Genomic DNA, 11960 nt, shown 5'->3' with positions numbered 1-11960 from the left:
ATATATATATATATATATATATATATATATATATATATATATATATATCGATAAATACATCTATGTATATATATATATATATATATATATATATATATATATATATATATATATATATATATATATATATATATATATATATATATATCTATATACCAAAGCACTTCCCCCAATTTTGGGGGGTAGCCGACACCAACAATGAAACAAAACAAAAAGGGGACCTCTACTCTCTATGTTCCTTCAGCCTAATCAGGGACTCAACCGAGTTCAGCTGGTACTGCTAGGGTGCCACAGCCCAACCTCCCACATTTCCACCACAGATGAAGCTTCATAATGCTGACTCCCCTACTGCTGCTACCTCCGCGGTCATCTAAGGCCCCGGAGGAAGCAGCAGGGCCTACTGGAACTGCGTCACAATCGCTCGCCATTCATTCCTATTTCTAGCACGCTCTCTTGCCTCTCTCACATCTATCCTCCTATCACCCAGAGCTTTCTTCACACCATCCATCCACCCAAACCTCGGCCTTCCTCTTGTACTTCTCCCCTCAACTCTTGCATTCATCACCTTCTTTAGCAGACAACCATTTTCCATTCTCTCAACATGGCCAAACCACCTCAACACATTCATATCCACTCTAGCCGCTAACTCATTTCTTACACCCGTTCTCTCTCTCACCACTTCGTTCCTAACCCTATCTACTCGAGATACACCAGCCATACTTCTCAGACACTTCATCTCAAACACATTCAATTTCTGTCTCTCCATCACTTTCATTCCCCACGACTCCGATCCATACATCACAGTTGGTACAATCACTTTCTCATATAGAACTCTCTTTACATTCATGCCCAACCCTCTATTTTTTACTACTCCCTTAACTGCCCCCAAAACTTTGCAACCTTCATTCACTCTCTGACGTACATCTGCTTCCACTCCACCATTTGCTGCAACAATAGACCCCAAGTACTTAAACTGATCCACCTCCTCAAGTAACTCTCCATTCAACATGACATTCAACCTTGCACCACCTTCCCTTCTCGTACATCTCATAACCTTACTCTTACCCACATTAACTCTCAACTTCCTTCTCTCACACACCCTTCCAAATTCTGTCACTAGTCGGTCAAGCTTCTCTTCTGTGTCTGCTACCAGTACAGTATCATCCGCAAACAGCAACTGATTTACCTCCCATTCATGGTCATTCTCGCCTACCAGTTTTAATCCTCGTCCAAGCACTCGAGCATTCACCTCTCTCACCACTCCATCAACATACAAGTTAAACAACCACGGCGACATCACACATCCCTGTCTCAGCCCCACTCTCACCGGAAACCAATCACTCACTTCATTTCCTATTCTAACACATGCTTTACTACCTTTGTATAAACTTTTCACTGCTTGCAACAACCTTCCACCAACTCCATATAACCTCATCACATCCCACATTGCTTCCCTATCAACTCTATCATATGCTTTCTCCAGATCCATAAATGCAACATACACCTCCTTACCTTTTGCTAAATATTTCTCGCATATCTGCCTAACTGTAAAAATCTGATTCATACAACCCCTACCTCTTCTAAAACCACCCTGTACTTCCAAGATTGCATTCTCTGTTTTATCCTTAATCCTATTAATCAGTACTCTACCATACACTTTTCCAACTACACTCAACAAACTAATACCTCTTGAATTACAACACTCATGCACATCTCCCTTACCCTTATATAGTGGTACAATACATGCACAAACCCAATCTACTGGTACCATTGACAACACAAAACACATATTAAACAATCTCACCAACCATTCAAGTACAGTCACACCCCCTTCCTTCAACATCTCAGCTTTCACACCGTCCATACCAGATGCTTTTCCTACTCTCGTTTCATCTAGTGCTCTCCTCACTTCCTCTATTGTTATCTCTCTCTCATTCTCATCTCCCATCACTGGCACCTCAACACCTGGAACAGCAGTTATATTTGCCTCCCTATTATCCTCAACATTCAGCAAACTTTCAAAATATTCCGCCCACCTTTTCCTTGCCTCCTCTCCTTTTAACAACCTTCCATTTCCATCTTTCACTGTCTCTTCAATTCTTGCGCCAGCCTTCCTTACTCTCTTCACTTCTTTCCAAAACTTCTTCTTATTCTCTTCATATGACTGACCCAATCCCTGACCCCACCTCAGGTCAGCTGCCCTCTTTGCCTCACGTACCTTGCGCTTTACTTCCACCTTTTTCTCTCTATATTTTTCATACTTCTCTATACTATTACTCTGCAGCCATTCTTCAAAAGCCCTCTTCTTCTCTTCCACTTTCACCTTCACTCCTTCATTCCACCATTCACTGCCCTTCCTCATGCTGCCTCCAACAACCTTCTTGCCACATACATCACTTGCAATCCCAACAAAATTTTCTTTTACTAACTTCCATTCCTCCTCTAAATTACCAGTTTCTCTTACTCTCACCTCATCATATGCCGTTTTCAACCTTTCCTGATATTTACTTTTTACCCCCGGTTTTATTAGCTCTTCAATCCTCACTACCTCCCTTTTACATCCACCTACTCTATTCCCCCACTCTTTTGCTACAACTAATTTTCCTTCCACCAAAAAATGATCAGACATACCGTTAGCCATACCCCTAAACACGTGCACGTCTTTCAATCTTCCAAACATTCTTCTAGTTACCAACACATAATCCATTAATGCCCTTTCTACTACTCTTCCATTTGCCACTCTTACCCATGTATACTTATTCTTATCTTTCTTTTTAAAGAAGCTAGCACCTATTACCATCTCTTGTTCAACACACATGTCTACCAGTCTCTCACCACTCTCATTTTCACCTGGTACGCCATACTTACCAATGACACCTTCTACCTCTCCAGCGCCCACTCTAGCATTTAAGTCACCCATAACAACTACATAATTCCTTCTACCCAGTCCTTCTACACACCTAGTTAAATCATTCCAGAACTCATTCCGATCTTCTTCACTTTTCTCACTACCTGGCCCATACGCACTGACAAACGCCCAACATTCCCTACCCAACCTAACCCTTACCCACATTAACCTAGATGATATCTCCTTCCATTCCACTACTTTACCTACTTTTATATATATATATATATATATATATATATATATATATATATATATATATATATATATGAGCCGTTACTAGTCCACTGCAGAACAAAGGCCTCGGACTTTTTTATCCACTTGCTTCTGTTTATGGTCTTTTTACGTCAGTTTATCCCCGCAAATTTCCTTAGTTCGTCAATCCATCGTCTTCTCTTCCTTCCCCTGCTTCTTTTGTAATTATTAGGGACCCATTCTGTTATATCTGAGAGAGAGGGAGAGAGAGAGAGAGAGAGAGAGAGAGAGAGAGAGAGTCTAGTTGCTGACTGTATCATTTGAAGGTAAATAGCCCCTTAAGCCTAATTGAATACTGACATAACATGACTTGTCATTACTTAAATTGATTACTTGTAGCTGAAGCGATAATGAATAATGAGGGAATGAGGACACAAGATGAATTTTAATAATCATCACAGACACACACATGCACACACATATTATTATCACAGAAATATTCAGAGAAGGGAGTCACCACTAGGGCGGAAATTACGAAACCACAAATATCAATTTAATATCTTGTAAAATTAGCGATCGGACATTATTCAATCAACTTTTTAATCCGTGAAAAGTGAGGTTTACTTACCGAGATAGAGATGTACGTGAAGGCAATCAATTCTTACTCATTTCCTCTCCCTTCGTTCTATTTATCATTGTTTCTTCTTATTCCCCTTCTTTCATTCCTCATCTTTTCTTGTATTCCAATTCTTTGGCAACAGCAGTAATTTCATTACCACCCAAACCAGCTGATTGACAGGAGGCCTTCCCCTCCCCCCCTCAGACCGTGGGAAAATGTGAGCCAAGTGAAAGAATTGGGATACAGGAAAAGATAGGGATTGAAAGAAAAGGAATAAGAAACAATGATAAATATTGGTCATAGAGAGAGGAAAGTAGTAAGAATTGATTGCCTTTACGTACATCTCTATCTCGGTAAGTAAACCTCACTTTTCGCGGATTAAAAAAAGTTGACTGAAAAGTCACATCCGTCAATTTAAAAAGATATTAAAATCCTCTTCATAGTTTCGTAATTTACGTCCTATAGTAGACCCTCTTATCTGGATATTTCTAAGATAATAATGTGTGTGTGTGTGTGTGTGTGATGGATATCTAAATTCGTCTTGTGTCCTCATTCCCTCATTATTTATTATCGCTTCAGCTACAACTGATCAATTTAAGTAATGACAAGTCATGTTATGTCAGTATTCAATTTGTCTTAAGGAATTATTTACCTTCAGTTAATACAGTCAGTAACTACTCTCTCTCTCTCTCTCTCTCTCTCTCTCTCTCTCTCTCTCTCTCTCTCTCTCTCTCTCTCTCTCATAAAATATAACCGAATGGGTCCCTAGTAATTGCAAAACCAGCAGGGAAAGGAAGAGAAGACGATGGATTGACGAACTAAGAAAAATTGCGGGTATAAACGGGCATAGAAAAGACCATAAAACAGATGTGAGTGGATAAAAAAGTCCGAGGCCTTTGTTCTGCAGTGGACTAGTAATGGCTGATATATATATATATACTATATATATATATATATATATATATATATATATACTATATATATATATATATATATATATATATACTATATATATATATATGTATGTAAGTATATATATATATTATATATATATATATATATATATATATATATATATATATATGTGTGTGTGTGTGTGTGTGTTTATATATATACATATATATATATATATATATATATATATATATATATATATATATATATATATATATATATATATATATATATATATATATATATATATATATAATATATATATATATATATATATGCGTAAAAATCACAGGAAAACGTGATGCTCAGATGCAGAAGAACCACAGGGAAAATTTTCCCTGTGGTTGTTCTGCATATATATATATATATATATATATATATATATATATATATATATATATATATATATATATATAGAGAGAGAGAGAGAGAGAGAGAGAGAGAGAGGAGAGAGAGAGAGAGAGAGAGAGAGAGAGAGAGAGGAGAGAGAGAGAGAGAGAGAGATGAATATTACTTTCTGCGAAATAAACGGAAATGAAATATGAGCGGAAAACTCTCTCTCTCTCTCTCTCTCTCTCTCTCTCTCTCTCTCTCTCTCTCTCTCTCTCTCTCTCTCTCTCTCTCTTTTACACCAATCATTAGAATAGGAAAGAATTTCCATAGATGGAGTGAAAACGAACGAAGAATTAAAGAAAGAAAACCTTGGAAAAAACAAGAGAATCGTCTTCAGCGTAAAATTTCTCCTGTTTTCCGCCTTTGAAGACATATTGAAGATTCTTACCAGAGAGAGAGAGAGAGAGAGAGAGAGAGAGAGAGAGGAGAGAGAGAGAGAGATACGGAAGGCGAACATTACATTCCGGGAATGAACGAAGATGAAATAAGAATGCTTCCAGAACGGTCTTCAGAGGGTTAGATTTGCCTCAGAAGCGTCTTAGCTGATAAATGTTACGATTCCCACATAAAGAAAACTATGAATAAATATTTGCTTTTGTTATTGTTTTTTTAATTCCTTTCGGTATATCTTTATCTTGTGGATTCTCTCTCTCTCTCTCTCTCTCTCTCTCTCTCTCTCTCTCTCTCTCTCTCTCTCTCTCTCTCTCTCTCTCTCCTTCATACCTGAAGACATTTAGACTCAAGTTGAAGCCACAAGAGAATTTATTGTGTTCTCTCTCTCTCTCTCTCTCTCTCTCTCTCTCTCTCTCTCTCTCTCTCTCTCTCTCTCTCTCTCTCTCTCTCTCTCTCTCTCGGTCCTTAACTTGCTTCTTTTTTTTTTGAATAATGCTGAATTCGGGAAAGGTTTCGGTAATCATAAATATGATTTTTCAAGTTTTCAAAGCATTTGGTGTGAATTTCGAAATGGAGGCAATGAAGAAAGCGGTAAGAATTCTCCTTAACGGAGGATGGCAATGGCGATCAGCTCTGGAGGAAGAGCTGGACTTGTGCGACGCGGCGAGTCAGAACCTGCAGGATTACAGGACCCAAAACAGGATGTGGCGGCGTCTGCATTCTGCCCTTGGGTACATCGGTTTATCGAACCTGGTCAGGTACGAGGAACCGAACCTGTCACCCTGCGACGGAACTCTGGTGGGCCTGGCGAGGGACATTGTCGGCGGCGAAGCAGCGGAGAAGGATGAGATTCTCCGTTTGGTCGACCAACATGTCTTTTGGCCGAAGATGGCCTTTCTCTTGGGCACAGCTGCCTTTGGCACTGCTGCCGTCGGAGCATTTTTCTTTTTCAGGTACCTGTGTGGAAGAAACCAAAAAGGAGGAGAGACTGTGAGAGATGAAGAGCTTTTGCAGAATCTTCTCGAGCAAATCGGAGAAACTACCCAAGAAGAGGGTGAATTTCTTCCAGCTGAAGGAGTGTTCCAGGAAGAGCTGGAAGATGGTGAATTTCTTCCAGCTGAAGGAGCTTTCCAGGATGAACTGGAAGATGAAATCGATCTTCCTGCTGAAGAAGTGTTCCAAGAAGAGCTGGAAGATGGTGAATTTCTTCCAGCTGAAGAAACTTTCCAGGATGAACTGGAAGATGAAATCGATCTTATTGCTGAAGGAGTATTCCATGATGCACTGGAAGATGAAATTGATCTTCCTGCTGGAGTGCTCCAGGATGAACTGGAAGAAGAAATCAATCTTCCAGCTGAAGGAGTGTTCCAAGAAGAGCTGGAAGATGGGGAATTTCTTCCAGCTGAAGGAGTGTTCCAGAAAGAGCTGGAAGATGGTAAATTTCTTCCAGCTGAAGGAGCTTTCCAGGATGAACTGGATTATGAAATCGATCTTCCTGCTGAAGAAGAGGTCCAGTATGAAGTGGAAGATGAAATTGTTCTCCCCTGTGGAAGAAAAAAGAGATGAACATACAGAGGAGAAGGAGGAAGAAGAAAGAGGAGAGAAACTAGATGAGGACAATCCAAAAGACGAAGAGTCTCTGCCTTTAGATTGGAATGAATATAAAAATGTGATCGACGGATTGAATTGCGATCTGGCCGAGCTGGAAATGATAACTAAAACATACATGTGCGTAGGTGGGAAAAGACTGGAAAATTATGAACTGGGAATTTTGCTGGGGCAAACCAAAGCGAAATACGAGGAGGAAATGGCTGGATTGAGGGGTGAGATCTCTTCTCTAAATAATATCATTGAGGAGACAGATACTGTAATCTCTTCTCTAAATAATGTCATTGAGGGGAAAGAATTTGATATTTCTGAGGCAATGACAAAAGAAGGTAGTCTGAGTCATGAGAGGAGGCATAATCAGGTACTTCAAGAAGTACCTGATAAGAAAGAGGAGGAGGAAGAGGAAAAAGAAATAAAATGTGAAGAAGATCAAGAGGTAACATCGGAGGAATCAAGAGAAGAAGAAGAGGAAGATAGAAGAACAGATACACCTTTTCCCAAAACTGAAATCGAAGAGTCCCTTCCAGACACAATGAGTGAAACGGATAAAATAGTGCTCATGGATTGGATAGAACTCTGTCAAAAAGACCATCCACCTCACAAGATTCTGGGTTGCTCTGAAAATCCAACCAAAGAGGAGGCCTTGGCCGCCTATAATGGTAATTGTCAAACATGGGTTAACAGATATGGTAATTTTGACTACTGCACTGTCATAGGCTGCGAGGGAGCCAGCATTATTCTTGAAAAGTTGGCAGTAAGTTATTTGCATCTGACCTGTTCACCGAAAGAACTTGCAACTATTGAAGAAATAATGAATCGTGGTTACGAACATACGATGAGCAATGCCTGGCTCATGATGAAGGACATCGATGTTGAAGAATTCATGGACCAAGAGGACCATGATATATCAGAAGTTAACCAGGGGACACAGACAACAATACAAAGTCCTTTTGAAGACAGCTGCACCTAGAGAAGGGAGATAAGTAAGAAGAAAAGCAAGAAAAACATGAAAAAAAAAAAACATAAAATACATCATTGGAAAAAGTACTAATCATTTGGAAGGATCAAAGGATTGTACTATGGATGATGGAGAGAAAAAGGAACTTTTCTTTTTTGAGGAGGAAATATCCTTTGATGTAGGAGCACAAGCCTACATCATAGGAGTAAAAGTTCAGTGAAAAAAAAAAATAGAAAAAAAAAAAGAAAAAAAATAATAAAACCAAAAAAAATGAAAAAAAAAAACAAAAATAAAAATAAAAAACAAAAAACCCCCCAAAAATATATATATGTATATATATTTTTCCACTTTTGATTTGAAAGGAATATTTTTTAAAAGGAATATAAGTTGTGTTGAGTTCAATTTCGGTTAATTTTGTGAGGAAAAGGAGACTAAGACAAGTTTTCCAGGACCAGAACTTCAAGATCTTCGACCTGATTACCCAGCTTGAAGGACGCTTGGATAGGCTTGAGGAATGCAATGCTTAACTCTCCAGCTTGGAAAAATCTGGAGGACTGGTGCTGCTGATGGAAGAAATCTGGCAGATTCCAGTATGCTATGTACCTTGATGGGGTGTACAGGACCTTTGTCAAGTGTACAAATGGTCGGATATCTAGATCTATTCTTTTGGATACTAACCTTTGGGTGGTTCTGGGGGAATAATCTAGAAGACCGGCTCTGCAGAGGGATGAAGCTGGGATTCTTCTATTATGCAGTCTTGTCCTTATAGGTTGGCCCAAGATAGTTCAGCTAGGGAAGGAAGCTGCATCTCTAGTGAGGTGCTCATCTAATGGCTGCTGATGGAGGACTGGGAGCAGAGACAGTTTTGGTCCTAAGGATGCTAGGCTTAATTGCCTGCCCTAGAGAAGCTTGACTTAATTGTCTGGCTTCATGCTACTTGGATTAAAGGCTTGGCTTAATTGCCTGCCCTAGAGAAGCTTAACTTAATTGTCTGGCTTCATGTTTCTTGAATTAAAGGCTTGGCTTAATTGCCTAGCCTAGAGAAGCTTGGCTTAAATGTCTGGCTTCATGCTTTTCGGATTGAAGGCTTGGTTTAATTGCCTGGTCTAGAGAAGCTTGGCTTAATTGTCTGGCTTCATGCTTTTTGGATTAAAGGCTTGGCTTAATTGCCTGGCCTAAAGAAGCTTGGCTTAATTGTCTGGCTTCATGCTTTTTTGATTGAAGGCTTGGCTTAATTGCCTGGTCTAGAGAAGCTCGGCTTAATTGTCTGGCTTCATGCTTTTTGGATTGAAGGCTTGGCTTAATTGCCTGGTCTAGAGAAGCTTGGCTTAATTGTCTGGCTTAATGCTGCTTGGATTAAAGGCTTGGCTTAATTGCCTGGTCAAGAGAAGCTTGGCTTAATTGTCTGGCTTCATGCTGCTTGGATTAAAGGCTTGGCTTAATTGCCTGGCCTAAAGAAGCTTGGCTTAATTGTCTGGCTTCATGCTACTTGGATTAAAGATTTGGCTTAATTGCCTGGTCTAGAGAAGCTTGGCTTAATTGTCTGACTTCGTGCTTTTTGGATTGAAGGCTTTGCTTAATTGCTTGGTCTAGAGAAGCTTTGCTTAATTGTCTGGCTTCATGCTTTTTAGATTAAAGACTTGGCTTAATTGCCTGGTCTAGAGAAGCTTGGCTTAATTGTCTGGCTTCATGCTGCTTGGATTAAAGACTTGGCTTAATTGCCTGGTCTAGAGAAGCTTGGCTTAATTGTCTGGCTTCATGCTGCTTGGAGTAAAGGCTTGGCTTAATTGCCTGGCCTAAAGAAGCTTGGCTTAATTGTCTGGCATCTTGCTGCTTGGATTAAAGGCTTGGCTTAATTGCCTGGCCTAGAGAAGTTTTGCTTAATTGTCTGGCTTCATGCTGCTTGTATTAAAGGCTTGGCTTAATTGCCTGGCCTAAAAAAGCTTGGCTTAATTGTCTGGCTTCATGCTTTTTGGATTGAAGGCTTAGCTTAATTGCCTGGCCTAAAGAAGCTTGGCTTAATTGTCTGGTTTCATGCTTTTTGGATTGAAGGCTTGGCTTAATTGCCTGGTCTAGAGAAGCTTGGCTTAATTGTCTGGCTTCATGCTTTTTGGATTAAAGGCTTGGCTTAATTGCCCGGTCTAGAGAAGCTTGGCTTAATTGTCTGGCTTCATGCTTTTTGGATTAAAGGCTTGGCTTAATTGCCTGGTCTAGAGAAGCTTGGCTTAATTGTCTGGCTTCTTGCTTTTTGGATTAAAGGCTTGGCTAAATTGCCTGGCCAAAAGAAGCTTGGCTTAATTGTCTGGCTTCATGCTGCTTGGATTAAAGGCTTGGCTTAATTGCCTGGTCTAGAGAAGCTTGGCTTAATTGTCTGGCTTCATGCTGCTTGGATTAAAGGCTTGGCTTAATTGCCTGGCCTAGAGAAGCTTGGCTTAATTGTCTGGCTTCATGCTGCTTGGATTAAAGGCTTGGCTTAATTGCCTGGCCTAGAGAAGCTTGGCTTAATTGTCTGGCTTCTTGCTGCTTGGATTAAAGGCTTGGCATAATTGCCTGGCCTAAAGAAGCTTGGCTTAATTGTCTGGCTTCTTGCTGCTTGAATTAAAGGCTTGGCTTAATTGCCTGGCCTAGAGAAGCTTGGCCTAATTGTCTGGCTTCGTGCTTTTTGGATTAAAGACTTTGCTTAATTGCCTGGTCTAGAGAAGCTTGGCTTAATTGTCTGGCTTCATGCTGCTTGGATTAAATGCTTGGCTTAATTGCCTGGTCTATAGAAGCTTGGCTTAATTGTCTGGCTTCATGCTGCTTGGATTAAAGACTTGGCTTAATTGCCTGGTCTAGAGAAGCTTGGCTTAATTGTCTGGCTTCATGCTGCTTGGAGTAAAGGCTTGGCTTAATTGCCTGGCCTAAAGAAGCTTGGATTAATTGTCTGGCATCTTGCTGCTTGGATTAAAGGCTTGGCTTAATTGCCTGGCCTAGAGAAGTTTTGCTTAATTGTCTGGCTTCATGCTGCTTGTATTAAAGGCTTGGCTTAATTGCCTGGCCTAAAAAAGCTTGGCTTAATTGCCTGGCCTAAAAAAGCTTGGCTTAATTGTCTGGCTTCATGCTTTTTGGATTGAAGGCTTAACTTAATTGCCTGGCCTAAAGAAGCTTGGCTTAATTGTCTGGTTTCATGCTTTTTGGATTGAAGGCTTGGCTTAATTGCCTGGTCTAGAGAAGCTTGGCTTAGTTGTCTGGCTTCATGCTGCTTGGATTAAAGGCTTGGCTTAATTGCCTGGTCTAGAGAAGCTTGGCTTAATTGTCTGGCTTCATGCTTTTTGGATTAAAGGCTTGGCTTAATTGCCTGGTCTAGAGAAGCTTGGCTTAATTGTCTGGCTTCATGCTGCTTGGATTAAAGACTTGGCTTAATTGCCTGGCCAAAAGAAGCTTGGCTTTATTGTCTGGCTTCATGCTTTTTTGATTGAAGGCTTGGCTTAATTGCCTGGTCTAGAGAAGCTTGGCTTAATTGTCTGGCTTCATGCTTTTTGGATTGAAGGCTTGGCTTAATTGCCTGGTCTAGAGAAGCTTGGCTTAATTGTCTGGCTTAATGCTGCTGGATTAAAGGCTTGGCTTAATTGCCTGGTCTAGAGAAGCTTGGCTTAATTGTCTGGCTTCATGCTGCTTGGATTAAAGGCTTGGCTTAATTGCCTGGCCTAAAGAAGCTTGGCTTAATTGTCTGGCTTCATGCTACTTGGATTAAAGATTTGGCTTAATTGCCTGGTCTAGAGAAGCTTGGCTTAATTGTCTGGCTTAATGCTGCTGGATTAAAGGCTTGGCTTAATTGCCTGGTCTAGAGAAGCTTGGCTTAATTGTCTGGCTTAATGCTGCTGGATTAAAGGCTTGGCTTAATTGCCTGGTCTAGAGAAGCTTGGCTTAATTGTCTGGCTTCATGCTGCTTGGAT

The sequence above is a fragment of the Palaemon carinicauda genome, chromosome 40 (assembly GCF_036898095.1).
Source record: "Palaemon carinicauda isolate YSFRI2023 chromosome 40, ASM3689809v2, whole genome shotgun sequence".
Lineage (NCBI taxonomy): Eukaryota > Metazoa > Arthropoda > Malacostraca > Decapoda > Palaemonidae > Palaemon > Palaemon carinicauda.
This window is presented reverse-complemented; position numbering follows the sequence as displayed.